Genomic DNA, 20,529 nt, shown 5'->3' on the forward strand with positions numbered 1-20,529 from the left:
CAGGTTTCCCTGCTGGCCAGGGGCTCCTCTTACAAAATTCCCTTGCTCTGTTTCCTGGTTCCTGCCGGGGGGCCAAGATCCCTCTCACCCCTCAGAAGGGTCTTCAAGAATAGGACCCGGCTCCTCCTTTGCCAGGGACCTCCCCAACCGAATGCCTACCTCTTTGGTTTAATTGTAGTGGGGCGATCTGTTCTCTGTGTTTCGCGCGGTCCCTGCAGCCTGCTTCTGCTGCTGGGATGGTTCCCGCCACCAGCAGCCTGTGTCCTCTGCTGCCGCTCAGGTCCCAGCCGGTTCCAGCCTGTCCCAGTTGGTCCCCGCCGGCTGCGCTGGGCGTCCTCCGCCGCCTTCTGCCGCCCAGTGTTCCGGCCGCCTTCCGCCGCCCAGCCCCTGTACCACATTTTCTTTGTCCATTCTTCAAGATATAAGAGGCAGCTAGAAATATGCCTGAGTTATTGCCCAAACAGTGTTGCAATTAATATAGTTTCTGTGTGATTATTCAGGTCTGGGTAGCCAGGAAACAAATGAGCAATCTCTTGTTACAAATTGGGAAACCAATGTGGGGCAACTATATCAACATGAAAACTAAGAAAGCTTGGTAAGGAACTCTAAACACAAAAGAACAGAGGTAAGCACAGTTTCTTGGTAGCCACATTTTTTTTTTTCAGATAGACTCTGATTGCTGGGCATGGCACCATTAAGAGAAGTTTTAGCAGCAAAAAGTTGCACAGATTCTTTAAGATCCAGCTTCCTGGTTTGTGCTGGCAGAATGAACTCTTGTTATTTCAGGAGGTCCTGTACCTAAATGGGGTCTGTGAGCAATGTGTTACAAATTGCTTAATGGCGACATAGATCTGTTGGGCCCTCTAGCTGGGGTGATGAGTATGGCTCACAGAGGCAGTGAACATGCCTCCACCATGTTGGAATAGGTGGAGCAAACAGTCAGAACTGCAGAGCTAGTTATAGCCATGCCTTCTTTGCATTAAACAAAAGGCACTCCTGGTCAGAAAAGGATTTCAGATACACACTTGAATAGATTCAGACATAAAAGACCTCTAAAGGGGTCACAGCATGTTTTTAAAAATGTATGTAGGCTTTGGAGAGAGAAGAAAAAGAGGAATGAGAATATGAGCAAAGAGGTCAAGAATATGATGGGTACCCACTGAAACAGTCTACCTGAGCTAATGAGAGCTCATAAACTCCAGCTGGACTGGGAAGGAACAAGCATAGGATCAAACTAGTCCCTCTCAATGTGGCTGACAGTTGCATAGCTGCGGCAGACTGAGGGGCCACTGGCAGTGGCACCAGGATTTATCCCTACTGCATGTATTGGCTTTCTGGGAACCTATTCTCTTTGGATGATAACTTGCTCAACCTAGATATAATAGGGAGGGCCTTGGACCTTCCCTAAAGCAATGTGCCTTACCCTCTCTGAGGAGTGTATGGGGGTGGGGTGGGAGGGTGTATGGAGGTAATGGGAGGAGGGGAGTGAGTGGGTACTTTGATCGGAATGTACAATGAAAAAAGATTGATTTCTTTTAAAAATGAATAAATAAATAAAATAGTTTTAAAAAATAAAGTTTTCAAAGAAACAGTAAAAGTGATATGAAAGAGTAAATACAGTTATAGATTAAAGGGCTAAAGAAAAATAAGTCATGTAAAGATGGAATATTTACAGAGAATCTGGATTATGATATTGTTGTATTTTCTTTGAATTTTTTGACTGAAGAGAGAGACTTGATTCTGGGGGCTGCTAAGTTAAACCAACATAAAGGTATCTTGACTTCAAAATTTGAGTCTAGGGATATGTTACTTTGTAAAAGAGTTTCTGATTTTGTTTCCACAGAAGATGAGAACCTATGGATTCCTTCTAGGCTAATGTGGTTTGATGGAACAGACCGTCCTGAAAGGTCTCCATGAACCCTAAGAATACATCATTCAACAATCAGAAGGAAGGATGCCCAAAAGTTCTATAGGAATTCTAAGAATACTTCACCCAATAATCAGCAGGAAGTAGTCTCTAGAACTATGCCCAAATTCCCAAAATGATTGGTTATGTTTGTTTTCATTTAAGGGGAAACGATTATAAGTGTTTAACGGTCATAGTCAATTTCTAAGAAGAAAAATAAGGGGGATATGACATAGACATAATGCTTTACATTGGTATAAACTTTGGTTTATTGATACAAATTTAAGATCAATTTTATTGTATGTATATATCTATTCTTGTTTAAGATGTTATATTTATACAGCTCATTTATAATTAAAAATTACAGATTAATAGACATTTATAACAGTCAAATTTGTAGTCATGTTAGTTAGGTTTTCTACATGTACAGAGATATTATTTCAAATGGATATGTATTCTTCAACCCTTTCAAAGACCTATAGAATACGGCATTTTAAGGGTTTTAAGAACTTAGAATTTTCTCAACAGCAAGACAGGTCTGCTTCTGGCAGCACCAATCTACTTCACAGAGATTGAGGGGTATTGAAGAAAATCATTATGGAATTTGCCTTCAATGTGGCAAGGCTAGCCATTTGGGCAAGAAACTGCTCTTGCCTAGACTACTTGATAGTATGCTGTATGAACTAGACTTGCAGGGCACACAAAAAATAACTGGTGAACTTACCTAAAGAAAGTGAGACAGTCCTTCAGGGCTCCTCATTCATGAAAGAGTCTGCCAGACATTTTGTAGGACAACAAAGATATTATGGGTCTGTAAGCTGAAGATGGATATCCCAATAGTACAGAAGAACTTTGGGCGACTGTCCAGGCAGCAAGATTTCTCTGTCAAATCTAGAACTTTGGAAGTTGTTTATAATGCACGTCCTGTTTACTTAGGTAATATTATATCCTTCTGAGGTTTTTAAAGAGCTGAAGACATATAGTTATAGTAACAGTTTTCCTTAGTTATCATAAAAGATAAATTAGATATAAAACTTCAGATTCACAAGGATAGGATAGATGATAGAGTATTTTACCTAATTTGACAAATGTAAAAGGACTAAATATTATAACTATAATTCTTGCTTGATAACTGTTTTGTATATGCAGTTTTACAATATTAAAACTTTCTTTTTTATTTAGACAGAAAAAGGTAGATGATGTGGGATGTTATTCTGTTTATGTGTGGCTTTTATTGGTTGATGAATAAAGCTGTTTAGGTCAATGGCTTAGCAGAGTAAAGCCAGGCAGGAAATCGGAACAGAGATAGAAAGAGAAGGCAGAGTCAAAGAGACACCATATAGCTGCCAAAGGAAAAGGACCAGGAATCTTTCCAGTAAACCACAGCCTTGTGGTAATTTACAGATTAATAGAAATTGGTTATATCAAAATGTAAGAGCTATCTAGAAATATGTCAGAGTCATTGGCTGAACAGTTTTATAATTAATATAGGTTCTGTGTGACTATTTGGTTCTGAGTGGCTGTGAAACAAACAGTCTCCGCTTACAGTCAGAAAAGCACAGTGATTTAAGTTCAGTGACTGAACTACACATCAAGATGGAAGGACAGAAAAGACTACAAGAAATTTTACTCTGGGTTCGCGAGCTAACCAAGCAGCGCAGAGTTTCGATCTGGGCACCGAGTGAAACATCATTGTGGTGAGTGAGTGCTGCGGCAGCTGGGATCATACCTCAGCCCGCCCACACTTCCTGGCCATCCTACAGGGGCTATACTGCCCAAACCGCCTCTCTCTTCCTATCCCATTCAGCTTACATCCAGATCCCCACACCCCCTGTCTCCCTCCCTCCTTTGGGGCATAGCGCCTCCCTGCCCAGCCTGCTAGGGTGCTGGGACAGAACCCGAACCAGGAGGACAAAGGGGTGGCCGGTAGCTCCTTTGTTCCCATAGCCTGCCCGCAGCGAGCAGGGTGGGCCCTTTGTTCGCGAGCTAACCAAGCAGCGTGGAGTTTCGTTCTGGGCACCGAGTGAAACATCATTGTGGAGAAACATCTCTGGGGAGTGACATCATCACTGGGAAGGTACATCAGTGGGCAAGAAGACCTGATCCTATAAAAGAAGATCCAAAGGGGAGTATTGGGAGGAAGAGATGGGCAGACGCCAATGCAGGAATTCTCCCAACAATCTGAAAAACAACACAAAACCACCAGAAGCCAGTGACCCCACAACAGGAGGACATGAACACCTTAATCAAGAAGAAGTAGAAAAAACTGACTTCATGAAAGTGATTGACACCCTTAAACAGCATATAAAAAACGCCCTTATAGAAATGGATGAGAAGTATAATAGAAAGTTCGAGGAATTGAGTAAATCAGTGAATGATACCCTAGGAAACCAAGGAAAAACAATCAAGCAGATAAAGGAAACAGTTCATGACTTGAAAACTGAAATGGAGGCAAAGAAGAAAACACAAACAGAGGGCCGACTGGACATGGAAAATCTAGGTAAACGAATAGAGACTACAGAATCAAGTATAACCAGCAGAATACAAGAGATAGAAGAAAGAATCTCAATTCTGAGGATAACATAGAGAAAATAAACACTCTGATCAAAGAAAACAGCAAGTCCAACAAACTCTCATCACAAAACATTCAGGAAATATGGGACACAATAAAAAGACTAAACCTAAGAATAATTGGAGTAGAAGAAGGAGAAGAAGTGCAGCTCAACGGTACAGAAAATATACTTAATAAAATTATAGAAGAAAACTTTCCCAACCTGAAGACAGATGTACCTATGAAGGTTCAAGAAGCATACAGAACACCAAATAGGCTGGATCAAAAGAAAACATCCCCTCGCCATATAATAATCAAAACACAAAATATACAGAATAAAGAAAGAATATTAAGAGCCGCAAAGGAAAAAGGCCAAGTTACTTATAAAGGTAAACCTATCAGACTTACACCTGACTTCTCTATGGAAACCATGAAAGCCAGAAGGTCCTGGATAGATGTTCTCCAAAAACTAAGAGACCACGGATGCAAGCCCAGACTACTATATCCAGCCAAACTTTCATTCACTATAAATGGAGAAAACAAAATTTTCCAGGATAAAAACAAATTTAAACAATACACAGCCACAAATCCAGCCTTACAGAAAGTAATTGAAGGAAAATCACTAACCAAGGAGTCCAACAATGACCACAATAACTCAGACATCTAGAGACCCTTCACCAACACAAAACAAAGAAGGGAAACACACAAACTCTACGACTAAAAAAAAATGACCGGAGTTAACAACCACTGGTCATTAATATCACTTAATGTCAATGGACTCAACTCACCTATAAAAAGGCACAGGCTAAGAGATTGGATAAGAAAACAGGATCCAACATTCTGCTGTTTACAAGAAACACACCTCAACCACAAAGACAGGCACCTACTCAGAGTAAAGGGCTGGGAAAAGGCCTATCAAGCAAATGGACCTAAGAAACAGGCAGGTGTGGCCATACTAATCTCTAACAAAGTTGACTTTAAACTTAAATCAATCAGAAGAGATGGAGAGGGGCATTTTATACTCATAACAGGAACAGTTCATCAGGATGAAGTCTCAATCCTGAACATCTATGCCCCTAATATAAAAGCACCCACGTACATAAAAGAAACATTGCTAAAATTCAAGGCAGCCATCAAACCGCACACACTAATAGTAGGAGACTTCAACACTCCTCTCTCACCAATGGACAGGTCAATCAGACAGGAACCTAACAGAGAAATAAGAGAATTAGTGGAGGTAATGAATCAAATGGACTTAACAGACATCTATAGAACATTCCACCCAAATAGGAAAGAATATACCTTCTTCTCTGCAGCTCATGGAACCTTCTCGAAAATCGACCACATAGTCGGTAACAAAGCAAACATCCACAGTTACAAAAAAATATTAGTAACCACCTGTGTCTTATCAGATCACCATGGATTAAAGTTAGAATTCAACAATAATGCTACCCCCAGAAAGCATACAAAGTCATGGAAACTGAACAGTCAACTATTGAACCACAGCTGGATTAAAGAAGAAATAAAGAAAGAAATTAAAGTCTTCCTGGAATTCAATGAAAATAAAGAAACAACATACTCAAACTTATGGGACACTATGAAAGCAGTCCTAAGAGGAAAGTTCATAGCACTAAGTGCCCACTTAAAGAAAACAGAGAAAGCTCACATTGGAGACTTAACAGCCCACCTGAAAGCTCTAGAAAAAAAAGAAGCAGACTCACCTAGGAGGAGTAGAAGACTGGAAATAATCAAAATGAGGGCTGAAATCAACAAAATAGAAACACAGAAAACAATACAAAAAATCAATGAAACAAAAAGCTGGTTCCTGGAGAAAATCAACAAGATTGACAAACCACTATCCAAGCTAATCAAACGGCAGAGAGAGAATTTGCAAATTAATAAGATCAGAAATGAAAAGGGGGACATAACCACAGACACAGAGGAAATTCAGAGAATCATTAGATCTTACTACAAAAGCCTATATGCCACAAAATGGGAAAATGTAAAGGAAATGGATACTTTTCTAGATAAATATTATATACCAAAGTTAAATCAGGACCTGGTGAACAATCTAAATAGACCTGTTAGTCGCGAAGAATTAGAAGAGGTTATCAAAAACCTCCCTACCAAAAAAAGCCCAGGACCAGATGGTTTCAATGCGGAATTCTACCAGATCCTCCAAGAAGATCTAATACCTATACTCCTTAATGTATTCCACAAGATAGAAACAGAAGGGTCATTACCAAACTCCTTTTATGAAGCCACAATTACTCTGATACCAAAACCACTCAAAGACTCAACCAGGAAAGAGAACTACAGGCCAATCTCACTCATGAATATCGACGCAAAAGTCCTCAACAAAATACTGGCAAATCGAATCCAAGAACACATCCGAAAAATTATCCATTATGATCAAGTAGGCTTCATTCCTGAGATGCAGGGCTGGTTCAACATACGAAAATCTATCAATGTAATCCAGCATATAAATAAACTGAAAGAAAAAAACCATATGATCATTTCATTAGATGCTGAAAAAGCATTTGACAAAATTCAACATCCATTTATGTTAAAAGTCTTGGAGAGATTAGGGATACAAGGGTCATACCTAAATATAATAAAAGCTATATACAGCAAGCCGACAGCTAACATCAAATTAAACGGAGAGAAACTCAAAGCCATCCCACTTAACTCAGGAACACGACAAGGCTGTCCACTCTCCCCATACCTCTTCAATATAGTGCTTGAAGTTCTAGCAATAGCAATAAGACAACATAATGGAATCAAGGGAATTCGAATTGGAAAGGAAGAAGTTAAACTTTCGTTATTTGCAGATGATATGATAGTGTACATAAGCGACCCCAAAAACTCCACCAAAGAACTCCTACAGCTGATAAACAGCTTTAGTAATGTGGCAGGATACAAGATCAACTCCAAAAAATCAGTCGCCCTCTTATACACAAAGGATATGGAAGCAGAGAGGGAAATCAGAGAAGCTTCACCATTCACAATAGCCAAAAACAGCATAAAATATCTTGGGGTACATCTAACCAAGGAAGTGAAAGATCTATTTGACAAGAACTTTAAGGCATTGAAGAAAGAAATTGAAGAGGATACCAAAAAATGGATGGACCTCCCTTGCTCTTGGATTGGGAGGATCAACATAGTAAAAATGGCAATTCTACCAAAGGCTATTTATAGATTCAATGCAATCCCCATCAAGATCCCATCAAAATTCTTCACAGATCTGGAGAAGACAATAATCAACTTTATATGGAAAAACAAAAAACCCAGGATAGCCAAAACAATCCTATACAATAAAGGATCTTCTGGAGGCATTACCATCCCTGACTTCAAACTCTATTACAGAGCTACAGTAATGAAAACAGTGTGGTACTGGCATAAAAACAGAGAAGTCGACCAATGGAATCGTATAGAAGACCCGGATTTTATCCCACAAACCTATGAATACCTGATTTTCGATAAAGGAGCTAAAAGTATAAAATGGAAGAAAGAAAGCATCTTCAACAAATGGTGCTGGCACAACTGGATGTCATCTTGTAGAAGAATGAAAATAGACCCTTATCTATCACCGTGCACAAAACTCAAGTCCAAATGGATTAAAGACCTCAATATCAGCCCGAACACACTGAACCTGATAGAAGAGAAAGTGGGAAGTACCCTACAGGAGCTGGGCACAGGAGATCGCTTCCTATGTATAACCCCAGAAGCACAGACATTAAGGGCAACATTGAATAAATGGGACCTACTTAAACTGAGAAGCTTCTGTAAAGCAAAGGACATAGTCAATAAGACACAAAGGCAACCTACTGATTGGGAGAAGATCTTCACCAACCCCACAACAGACAAAGGTCTGATCTCCAAAATATATAAAGAACTCAAGAAACTAGACTTTAAAATGCTAATTAACCCAATTAAAAAATGGGGCACTGAACTGAACAGAGAATTCTCAGCAGAGGAAGTTCAAAAGGCCAAAAGACACTTAAAGTCGTGCTCAACTTCCTTAGCAATCAGGGAAATGCAAATCAAAACAACTTTGAGATATCATCTTACACCTGTCAGAATGGCTAAAGTCAAAAACACCAAGGATAACCTTTGCTGGAGAGGCTGTGGAGGAACGGGTACCCTCATCCATTGCTGGTGGGAATGCCATCTTGTGCAACCACTGTGGAAGTCAGTGTTTCGGTTTCTCAGGAAATTCGGGATCAACTTACCCCTGGACCCAGCAATACCACTCCTGGGAATATACCCAAGAGATGCTCTATCATATGACAAAAGCATTTGTTCAACTATGTTCATAGCAGTATTATTTGTAATAGCCAGAACCTGGAAACAACCTAGATGCCCTTCAATGGAAGAATGGATGAAGAAAGTATGGAATATATACACGCTAGAGTACTACGCTGCGGTAAAAAACAATGACTTCTCGAATTTTGCAGGCAAATGGATGGAAATAGAAAACACTATCCTGAGTGAGGTGTCCCAGACCCAAAAAGATGAACATGGGATGTACTCGCTCATAATTGGTTTCTAGCCATAAATTAGGGCCACGGAGTCTACAATAGGTGAACCTAAAGAAGCTAAGTAAGAAGGTGAACCCAAGGAAAAACATATAGTTATCCTCTTGGCTAAGGGAAGTAGACCCAATTGCCGGGGAGAAAATTAGGATCTTGGGGGTGGGGTGGGATGGGGGTAAGGGGAGATGGGGAGAGAAAAGGTAGAAGGGAAGGAGGGGGGATTTGGGGAATCAGGAGAATTGGGATAAAGGAAAGGTGGATAGGGGAGCACGGAACCACAATTCTTAGTTAAGGGAACCACTTTAGGGTGAGCAAGAGATTTGACCCTAGAGGGGCTCCCAAGTGCCCAAGATGAGGTTCCCAGTTAGTTCCTTGGGTAGCTGAGGATTGGGAACCTGAAATGACCCTATCCGAGACCAATACTGACGAATATCTTGCATATCATCATAGAACCTTCATCTGGTGATGGATGGAGACAGAGACAGAGACCCACACTGGAGCACTGGACTGAGCTCCCAAGGTCCCAATGAGGAGCAGAAGGAGGGAGAACATGAGCAAAGAAGTCGGGACCACGAGGCGTGCACCCACCCACTGAGACAGTGGAGCTGATCTACTGGGAGCTCACCAAGGCCAGCTGGACTGTGACCGAAAAAGCATGGGATAAAACCGGACTCTCTGAACATGGCGAACAATGAGGGCTAATGAGACGCCAAGGACAATGGCACGGGGTTTTGATCCTACTTAATGTGCTGGCTTTGTGGAAGCCTAGCCAGTTTGGATGTTCACCTTCCTAGATATGGACGGAGGGGGGAGGACCTAGGACTTACCACAGGGCAGGGAACCTGGACTGCACTGTGGACTGGAGAGGGAGGGGGAGAGGAGTGGGGGGAGGGGTAGAAGGGTGGGAGGAGGGGGAGAAGGGTGGGAGGAGGGGGAGGGAAATGGGAGGCTGGGAGGAGGTGGAAACTTGTTTTTTGTTTATGTTTTTTTTTCTTCTTTTCTTAATAAAAAAAATTATTAAAAAAAAAAACAATACGTAGCCACAAATCCAGCCTTACAGAAAATAATAGAAGGAAAATCACTAACCAAGGAGTCCAACAATGACCACAATAACTCAGACATCTAGAGACTCTTCACCAGCACAAATCAAAGAAGGAAAACACACAAACCCTACTACTTAAAAAGTGACCGGAGTTAACAACCACTGGTCATTAATATCACTTAATATCAATGGGCTCAACTCACCTATAAAAAGGCACAGGCTAAGAGATTGGATACAAAAACAGGATACAACATTCTGCTGTCTACAAGAAACACACCTCAACCACAATGACAGGCACCTACTCAGAGTAAAGGGCTGGGAAAAGGCTTATCAAGCAAATAGACCTAAGAAACAAGCAGGTGTGGCCATACTAATTTCTAACAAAGTTGACTTCAAACTTAAATCAATCAGAAGAGATGGAGAGGGACATTTTATACTCATAACAGGAACAATTCATCAGGAAGAAGTCTCAATCCTGAATATCTATGCCCCTAATATAAAAGCACCCACGTACGTAAAAGAAACATTACTAAAACTCAAGGCAGACATCAAACCGCACACACTAATAGTAGGAGACTTCAACACTCCTCTCTCACCAATGGACAGGTCAATCAGACAGAAACCTAACAGAGAAATTAGAGAATTAATGGAGGTAATGAAGCAAATGGACTTAACAGACATCTATAGATTATTCCACCCAAAGAGGAAAGAATATACCTTCTTCTCTGCAGCTCATGGAACCTTCTCGAAAATTGACCACATACTTGGTAACAAAGCGAACTTACACAGTTACAAAAAAATATTAGTAACCACCTGTGTCTTATCAGATCACCATGGATTAAAGTTAGAATTCAACAACAATGCTACCCCCAGAAAGCCTACAAACTCATGGAAACTGAACAGTCAACTACTGAACCATACCTGGATTAAGGAAGAAATAAAGAAAGAAATTAAAGTCTTCCTTGAATTCAATGAAAATAAAGAAACAACATACTCGAACTTATGGGACACTATGAAAGCAGTCCTGAGAGGAAAGTTCATAGCACTAAGTGCCCACCTAAAGAAAACAGAGAAAGCACATATTGGAGACTTAACAGCCCACTTGAAAGCTCTAGAAAGAAAAGAAGCAGACTCACCTAGGAGGAGTAGAAGACTGGAAATAATCAAGTTGAGGGCTGAAATCAACAAAATAGAAATGCAGAAAACAATCCAAAGAATCAATGAAACAAAAAGCTGGTTCCTGGAGAAAATCAACAAGATAGATAAACCCCTATCTAATCAAACGAAAGAGAGAGAACACGCAAATTAATAAGATCAGAAATGAAAAGGGGGACATAACCACAGACACAGAGGAAATTCAGACAGTCATTAGATCTTACTACAAAAGCCTATATGCCACAAAACTGGAAAATGTAAAAGAAATGGACGCTTTTTTAGATAAATACCATTTACCAAAACTAAACCAGGACCAGGTGAACAATCTAAACAGACCTGTAAGTCGCGAAGAATTAGAAGCTGTTATCAAAAACCTCCCTACCAAAAAAAGCCCAGGACCAGATGATTTCAATGCAGAATTCTACCAGAACTTCCAAGAAGACCTAATACCTATACTCCTTAATGTATTCCACAATATAGAATCAGAAGGGTCATTACCAAATTCCTTTTATGAAGCCACAATTACTCTGATACCAAAACCACTCAAAGACTCAACCAGGAAAGAGAACTACAGGCCAATCTCACTCATGAATATCGACGCAAAAATCCTCAACAAAATACTGGCAAATCGAATCCAAGAACACATCCGAAAAATTACCCATTATGATCAAGTAGGCTTCATTCCTGAGATGCAGGGCTGGTTCAACATACGAAAATCTATCAATGTAATCCAGCATATAAATAAACTGAAAGAAAAAAACCATATGATCATTTCATTAGATGCTGAAAAAGCATTTGACAAAATTCAACATCCATTTATGTTAAAAGTCTTGGAGAGATTAGGGATACAAGGGTCATACCTAAATATAATAAAAGCTATATACAGCAAGCCGACAGCTAACATCAAATTAAACGGAGAGAAACTCAAAGCCATCCCGCTTAACTCAGGAACACGGCAAGGCTGTCAACTCTCACCATACCTCTTCAATATAGTGCTTGAAGTTCTAGCAATAGCAATAAGACAACATAATGGGATCAAGGGAATTCGAATTGGAAAGGAAGAAGTTAAACTTTCGTTATTTGCAGATGATATGATAGTGTACATAAGCGACCCCCAAAACTCCACCAAAGAACTTATACACCTGATAAACAGCTTTAGTAATGTGGCAGGATACAAGATCAACTCCAAAAAATCAGTCGCCCTCTTATACACAAAGGATAGGGAAGCAGAAAGGGAAATCAGAGAAGCTTCACCATTCACGATAGCCACAAACAGCATAAAATATCTTGGGGTAAATCTAACCAAGGAAGTGAAAGATCTATTTGACAAGAACTTTAAGGCATTGACGAAAGAAATTGAAGAGGATACCAAAAAATGGATGGACCTCCCTTGCTCTTGGATTGGGAGGATCAACATAGTAAAAATGGCAATTCTACCAAAGGCAATTTATAGATTCAATGCAATCCCCATCAAGATCCCATCAAAATTCTTCACAGATCTGGAGAAGACAATAATCAACTTTATATGGAAAAACAAAAAACCCAGGATAGCCAAAACAATCCTATACAATAAAGGATCTTCTGGAGGCATTACCATCCCTGACTTCAAACTCTATTACAGAGCTACAGTAATGAAAACAGTGTGGTACTGGCATAAAAACAGAGAAGTCGACCAATGGAATCGTATAGAAGACCCGGAGTTATCCCACAAACCTATGAACACCTCATTTTCGATAAAGGAGCTAAAAGTATAAAATGGAAGAAAGAAAGCATCTTCAACAAATGGTGCTGGCACAACTGGATGTCAACCTGTAGAAGAATGAAAATAGACCCATATCTCTCACCGTGCACAAAACTCAAGTCCAAATGGATTAAAGACCTCAATATCAGTCCGAACACACTGAACCTGATAGAAGAGAAAGTGGGAAATACCCTACAACAGATGGGCACAGGAGATCGCTTCCTATGTATAACCCCAGAAGCACAGACATTAAGGGCAACATTGAATAAATGGGACCTACTTAAACTGAGAAGCTTCTGTAAAGCAAAGGACACTGTCACTAAGACACTAAGGCAACCTACTGACTGGGAGAAGATCTTCACCAACCCCGCAACAGACAAAGGTCTGATCTCCAAAATATATAGAGAACTCAAGAAACTAGACTTTAAAATGCTAATTAACCCAATTAAAAAATGGGGCACTGAACTGAACAGAGAATTCTCAACAGAAGAAGTTCAAATGGCCAAAAGACACTTAAGGTCGTGCTCAACTTCCTTAGCAATCAGGGAAATGCAAATCAAAACAACTTTGAGATATCATCTTACACCTGTCAGAATGGCTAAACTCAAAAACACCAAGGATAACCTTTGCTGGAGAGGCTGTGGAAGAAAGGGTACCCTCATCCATTGCTGGTGGGAATGCAATCTTGTGCAACCACTGTGGAAGTCAGTGTTTCGGTTTCTCAGGAAATTCGGGATCAACTTACCCCTGGACCCAGCAATACCACTCTTGGGAATATACCCAAGAGATGCTCTATCAAATGACAAAAGCATTTGTTCAACTATGTTCATAGCAGTATTATTTGTAATAGCCAGAACCTGGAAACAACCTAGATGCCCTTCAATGGAAGAATGGATGAAGAAAGTATGGAATATATACACGCTAGAGTACTTCGCTGCGGTAAAAAACAATGACTTCTCGAATTTTGCATGCAAATGGATGGAAATAGAAAACACTATCCTGAGTGAGGTGTCCCAGACCCAAAAAGATGAATATGGGATGTACTCACTCATAATTGGTTTCTAGCCATAAATAAGGACCACGGAGTCTACAATAGGTGAACCTAAAGAAGCTAAGGAAGAAGGTGAACCGAAGGAAAAACATATAGTTGTCCTCTTCGCTAAGGGAAGTAGACCAAATTTCCGGGGAGAAAATGGGATCTTGGGGGGGGTGGGATGGGGGTAAGGGGAGATGGGGAGAGAAAAGGTAGAAGGGAAGGAGGGGGGACCTGGGAAACGGGAGAATTGGGATAAAGGAAAGGTGGATAGGGGAGCACGGAACCACAATTCTTAGTTAAGGGAGCCACTTTAGGGTGGGCAAGCGACTTGACCCTAGAGGGGCTCCCTAGTGCCCAAGATGAGGTTCCCAGTTAGTTCCTTGGGCAGCTGAGGATTGGGAACCTGAAATGACCCTATCCTAGAGCAATACTGACGAATATCTTGCATATCATCATAGAATCTTCATCTGGTGATGGATAGAGATAGAGACAGAGACCCACACAGGAGCACTGGACTGAGCTCCCAAGGTCCCAAGGAGGAGCAGAAGGAGGGAGAACATGAGCAAAGAATTCGGGACCACGAGGCATGCATCCACCCACTGAGACAGAGGAGCTGATCTACGGGGAGCTCACCAAGGCCAGCTGGACTGTGACCGAAAAAGCATGGGATAAAACCGGACTCTCTGAACATGGCGAACAATGAGGGCTGATGAGACACCAAGGACAATGGCAGGGGGTTTTGAACCTACTTAATGTGCTGGCTTTGTGGGAGCCTAGCCAGTTTGGATGTTCACCTTCCTAGATATGGACGGAGGGGGGAGGACCTAGGACTTACCACAGGGCAGGGAACCCGGACTGCTCTGTGGACTGGAGAGGGAGGGGGAGAGGAGTGGGGGGAGGCGGAGAAGGGTGGGAGGAGGGGGAGAAGGGTGGGAGGAGGGGGAGAAGGGTGGGAGGAGGGGAAGGGAAATGGGAGGCTGGGAGGAGGTGGAAACTTGTTTTTTTGTTTATGTTTTTTTTTCTTCTTTTCGCAATAAAAAAAAAAGAAATTTTTCTCTGACCTCCACATGCACTCCATCACGTGCACAATGCACAACACACATGCACACACACACCATGTAGACACAATAACAAATTTTAAAAGAACATAACTGCTTAATAATGGAAAACCAAAACTTTAAATATAGTATTCTCAGCACTGATTATAAAATCAAGTTAATCACCAACTTTAAAAAAATACTCAAGATTCTAAGTTGTTCATTATCAAATAAATTCTCCATCCATCTCATTAGTATGCAAACATTCTTCCATCTTTAAAAGATGATAAAATAAATGCTTTTGTTTTAAAATAAATTTCTTTAATATGTTTTACCATTAAATCTTTAATTTGTATACCTATTTCACATATCTATATACTCAGTATAATATAAAACTTCTCAGGTAAAAATGAGTTACAGGTGAGAAAAGGTTAAAAAGACCTGTAGTAGAGGACCTATTAGTTCAGTTCTTTCAGAACTTGGAAATATGGGAGGTAGGCAGAGAGCTCCCTCATGGAACACAGGGAAGGTGACATTGCTATGTTAAATGTTTAGCAACACATAAAAAGTGGAAGACAAATTTTTACTCAGAGAATTTTTTGGGTTCTTTCCACCAAGCCTACCACTTGAGTTCAATCAGGCCCAGCATGGTGGAAAGAGATGACCAGTTCTTGCAGGTATCCTTTAGAGTCCACATATGCTCCAGAACATACAACATACCCCACAGATAAACAAACACAGAGATAGATATGACAGATGGATAGATGGATGGACGGACGGATGGATGGATGGATGGGTAGACAGAAAATTTACAAAGAAAGAAACTGAAAATAGGAATAAGTTTATAAAGTAAAATTCCTCTTTCCTATCCTTTCAGGACCTGAATTTCAAAATGGCAAAAGGCCACTGTCCCTCCATTACCTTACAGAAGTTTAGGTGAGTGTTAAAACCACACTGAAGACGAGAGAGGCAAAGGACAAAAATTACATAAGAATGCATGAGCATACTAGCATACCGCCATCAAAACATTTGCAACCACTTTCAATTTTTTTTAACTCTATTTCTGTTTTGGCATTAGAAATTATCAAATATTCTACCATTTATTCCTGGTTCTGTGATACTCTAAAATACTTTCCTAACTCCTTATAACTACTTTCTTATAAAATATTCTGCCATTCATTTCAGTATCTAGGACAACCTAAGCGACTTTCACCATCACAAGTTAGTAAATGGCAACTGTAGTGTGTAAATGGAGACTGTATTTTAGTTTCTTATCTGCCCAGACATGAATATTCACACAAAAACCTATACTAATTACAACACCATTTAACCAATGTCTTAGGCACATTCTTAAGCTAGCTTTTATATCTTAAATTAACTCATTTCAATTAACCTATCTATCATCATGAGGAAGTGGCCTACAGGTATGGTCCTGGTGTCTTTCTCCTTCAGCTACATGGTGTCTTCTTGACTCTGCCTACTCTTTCTCTATATCTCTGTTCATATTTAGCTGCCTAGTTTTACTCTGCTAAGCCATTGGCCAAAACAGCTTTATTTATCAACCAATAAAAGCAATACATATACATAAGGACATCCCATATCATCTCCCCTATTCTGTCTAAATAAAATGAAAGGGTTTAACTTAAACATAGTAAAGTTACAGATAGCAAAACAGGCATCAATAAGAATTACAGTTACAATATTTAGTCTATTTGTACTAGGCAGAAATTAAAGAAAATATTCTATCATCTATCTTATCTTTGTGAATCAAAAGTTTTATATCTAATTTATCTTTTATTATAACTAAGGAAAACTATAACTGTCTGTCTTCAACACTATCAAAGACCCTAAAAGGATATAATATTACCTAAGCAAACAAGAAATGCATTGTAAGCAACTTTTAAAGATCTAGAAAGGACAGAGACATCTTGCTGCCTGGACAGCCACCCAAAGTTCTTTTGTACTATTGGGGCATCCATTTCAGTATACAGGCCCATAGGATCTAGCAGACTTTTCTGTGAAGCAGGAAATCTGAGAGACTGGTTTGCCTATATTGGCAGTATACACAGTGTATAAAATCAACCTTAAATTTGTATCAATAGGCCAAGATCCTTAACAATGCAAAGTATTCATCTTTATATCAAAACCCTTATATTTTTGAACTAAAAATCACCCAGTCATTTATTTTTGTTACATACCAGAGAGACAATGAACATATTAAAAGGAAAAAGTATTTTTATGCCAACATATTTCACTGGGCTTCTCTTCTGGACTCTGCCGTTCAGGAAACAGGGACTGCCTTTGCAGTAAGCTGTGGCTCCTCTCCCTTTAACCTATGCTTAGGTTAAGGAAGACTGTGTTTATACAATTATGTAATTAACTTTAAACCATACACAGCAATTAAATTATTCAAAGCCTCAATACAGTAGCTAACTTTTGGAAATGACTTTTTACAAAACCTACTTTGCAAAGTAAAAGAATGTTTTATGTGCTATTAACAACCACATTCTCTATGCAAGTATCAGAACATATTTATTTCACTTTTTATTTTCAATTCTTGCGAATGCCTTAGGAAAGTAAAAATTACACATAAACATTGTCAACTACTGTATTTCTAAAGTCAAGATGATTATCATCTTGTGTTTAATTTCTGCAATGACTAATTTTTAAAACTCAAAATTGCTACTGATGTAATTTAAAAACGGCACTGTGAAATGCCTATTTATGGGTGTCAACAACATAAAGGCTAAAATGTACAGAATATGAAAAGTATAAAATGGCATGGCTCCATAAGTACAAAAACAGCTGCATTCTGACTACAAATGTGGAAATCTGACTCAAGTCTCAAGGCATAAGGGCCTGAAGCAGATGTGCTGGAACTGGGGCATATTGAGCCCAGGATGCTCGACAGGCGGAACTGCTGACACAAAGCACTCACGTGCCAGAAATGAAGCATCACAAATGGAAAGGCAGTCTCAACAGTGCACACTGCTCTACCCCTAAGTTCAGTTACATCTATAAGAACAAAGGGTTAACATGTCTCTTACGATAACATCTTTGGTTTTCAAAGAAATACCTAAAAAAATAAAAATACATCAATCTGCTTTAACAAGTCATACTCATGCTAAAAGAAGTTTTACTAAACAGCTGAAGGTCAAGATCCCAAGTATGCAAAACTATCTTCAGAAAACTTGGGATGTAGCATGCTTAGGTTACTTAGATATCATCAATGTCTTCATCATCATCTCCAATATCATCAAACTGGATTTCATCATCATCCCCAGAACCAAATGTGTCTGTTTCATTGATTTTTGCATGTTCTGGAAGTCCTCCATACGCCTTCAGACTTCTTGCTTCATCTGCATTATACTTTAAGATTACATCAGCTTTGTTATCTTGATAGTCTCATAGACCAATCAATATAATGTCTGAGGTATTTATCCAAACCTTTTTTCTCAACTTTCCTCTGATGTGGCACAGCCCTTCCTTACACCGTCGAAACACGCTGCTTCCAACTGTCCCTTTCCCAGCATTTTGATCACCTGGGCATACTCTTGCCCATCTTCTTATAACACCAACTCTCTTTTTCCAGATTCATTTTCATTTTTACCTCTGTGCTTGTTTTTGCCTCCTTTGCCTTTATTCTTCAGCATGATGGTAAGGGCAACCACAACAGTCGAGGTGGGAGACTCCTTACTGACGGTGATGTATTGACGTTTCCTCTCCAAGAGGAAAGGATGGGCAACAGGAAGTGTCTAACAGTGGTAGGTTGGAAGCAAATCTGCAGCGGCTGGAGCTTTCTGGTAAACTGTCAGTACAGAAGATCCACAGGCAGCAGAAAGGGTTCCAGAGTCCTGGCTTCTGATAGGGTGACAAAACGCAGTGGAAGCCCTTCACCACCACAGCTGAGCGAGCAGCCCAAAACCCTTATTTTTAGAAAAAGATTGACTGTGAGCATTTAATCATTTATGATCAATCCCCTGTAAATGAAAACAAACATTTATAAACAATCATTTTGGGAATTTGAGAATAGTTTTCTCCAAACTGCTTCTTGTTATTTGCTGGGTGAAGTATTTTTATGGTCCATGGAGAACTATCAAGGGGTCTTGTTCTATCAAAGCACATTAGCCTGGAAAGAATCCACAGGTTTTCATCTTCTGTGGAAACAAATGCAGAACCTCTTTTCCAAAGTAAAATATCCTTAGACTCAAATTTTGAAGTCAAGATACCTTTAAAATATATGTTGCTTTAATCTAGTAGTCCCCAGAATCAAATGTCTCTCTACAGTCAAGAAATTCAAAGAAAACGCAGTAATATACATAAACCAGACTCCCTGTGTATTTTCCATATTTATATAGCTTTTTCTTTCTATTATTTTTAATATTAATTATCCTTATTCCTTTAATATATATTGTCTGTCTTCTTTAACATATAATAATATATAATATTGTCTGTCTTCTTTAATATATCATATATAATATTGTCTGTCTTCTTATAAGCTTACATATAGTTTTAAATACACTGTGTCTTGTTCAGAGGTCTTTTATGTCTTAATTTTCATATTGTGTATCTAAAAAACTTTTCTGACAAGGAGAATTTTATAATGATAAGCAGTGTGGTCAAGGCAGCCCTGGATGCTGGCTCTGCCTGTCTTGTCCTTTCAATATGGCAGCTGGCTCTGCCAGCTCTGGGAGCCATGTTCACTGCCCCAGCTTCAGGGATGCAGCAGTCTATGTTGCTTTCATTAAGCAATTTGCTGCATGCAGCTCTCAAACCCTATATGTGCTCCATACAGGACCTCCCAATAGAGTCAGTGTAACACCCTATTCTGTGTTACACCGTCAGTACAGTTCACGTGCCACTGTACCACATGCAAGTTGGGCAAGGGCCTGGAGATTGAAAGAACACACAAAGAGATCTGGGTCATTCGAAAGGAGATCAGCCAAAAGCCCATTTATTCAGACTTGGGGACTACCTAACTGCTGCACAAGGACCTCCACCCAGGCAGGTGGGAAATTACCACATCAACAATGGAGTCAATGCCCTACAGCTAATCACCAGGTGGGGCAGGGGAAGTACAGGGACAAACAGAATGCTTTGTCAGCTGACCAGAAACTGTCCTCCAGATGCACCCCAGGAACAAGGGCAGACCCGGCCCTACAAGTCAGACCATTTGTACCACCAGCATGAACCAGGAAGCTGACTCTTAAGGGAGTTTTACAGGTTTCGCTGCTAATGCTGAGTCAGGAAGCTTCTCTTACAGGAGTCTCACCTCTGTTTGCCACCAGCAAATAATCTAAAAAATGTGGCTACCAAGAAGCTGCACTTTGGCTTCTGTTTTTGTGGGTCTAGAAGCCCTCTATTTTAAGCTATTTTAGGTTTTACATGGATCCATGCCACAGACGGTGGGCACCATAGGCAAATGGTGACTGCACTTTAGTTTCCTGGCCACCCAGACTTTATTAATCACACAAACTATATTAATTATATATTAATTACAACAATGTCTGGCCAATGTCTTAGGCA

General features: G+C 40.0%; 1 long non-coding RNA gene and 1 pseudogene across 1 annotated transcript in view; both read right to left on the reverse strand.

Annotated features, from left to right (window-relative positions):
• LOC121435045 overlaps nt 1–20,529 on the reverse strand; it is an 86,812-nt gene that overhangs the window by 44,214 nt on the left and 22,069 nt on the right. The window lies entirely within an intron of this gene.
• On the reverse strand, nt 18,220–18,677 carry LOC121435044 (annotated as a pseudogene).

The sequence above is a fragment of the Microtus oregoni genome, unplaced genomic scaffold, assembly GCF_018167655.1.
Source record: "Microtus oregoni isolate MIOR12 unplaced genomic scaffold, Mior012 000045F_ref0000178, whole genome shotgun sequence".
Classification (NCBI taxonomy): Eukaryota; Metazoa; Chordata; class Mammalia; order Rodentia; family Cricetidae; genus Microtus; species Microtus oregoni.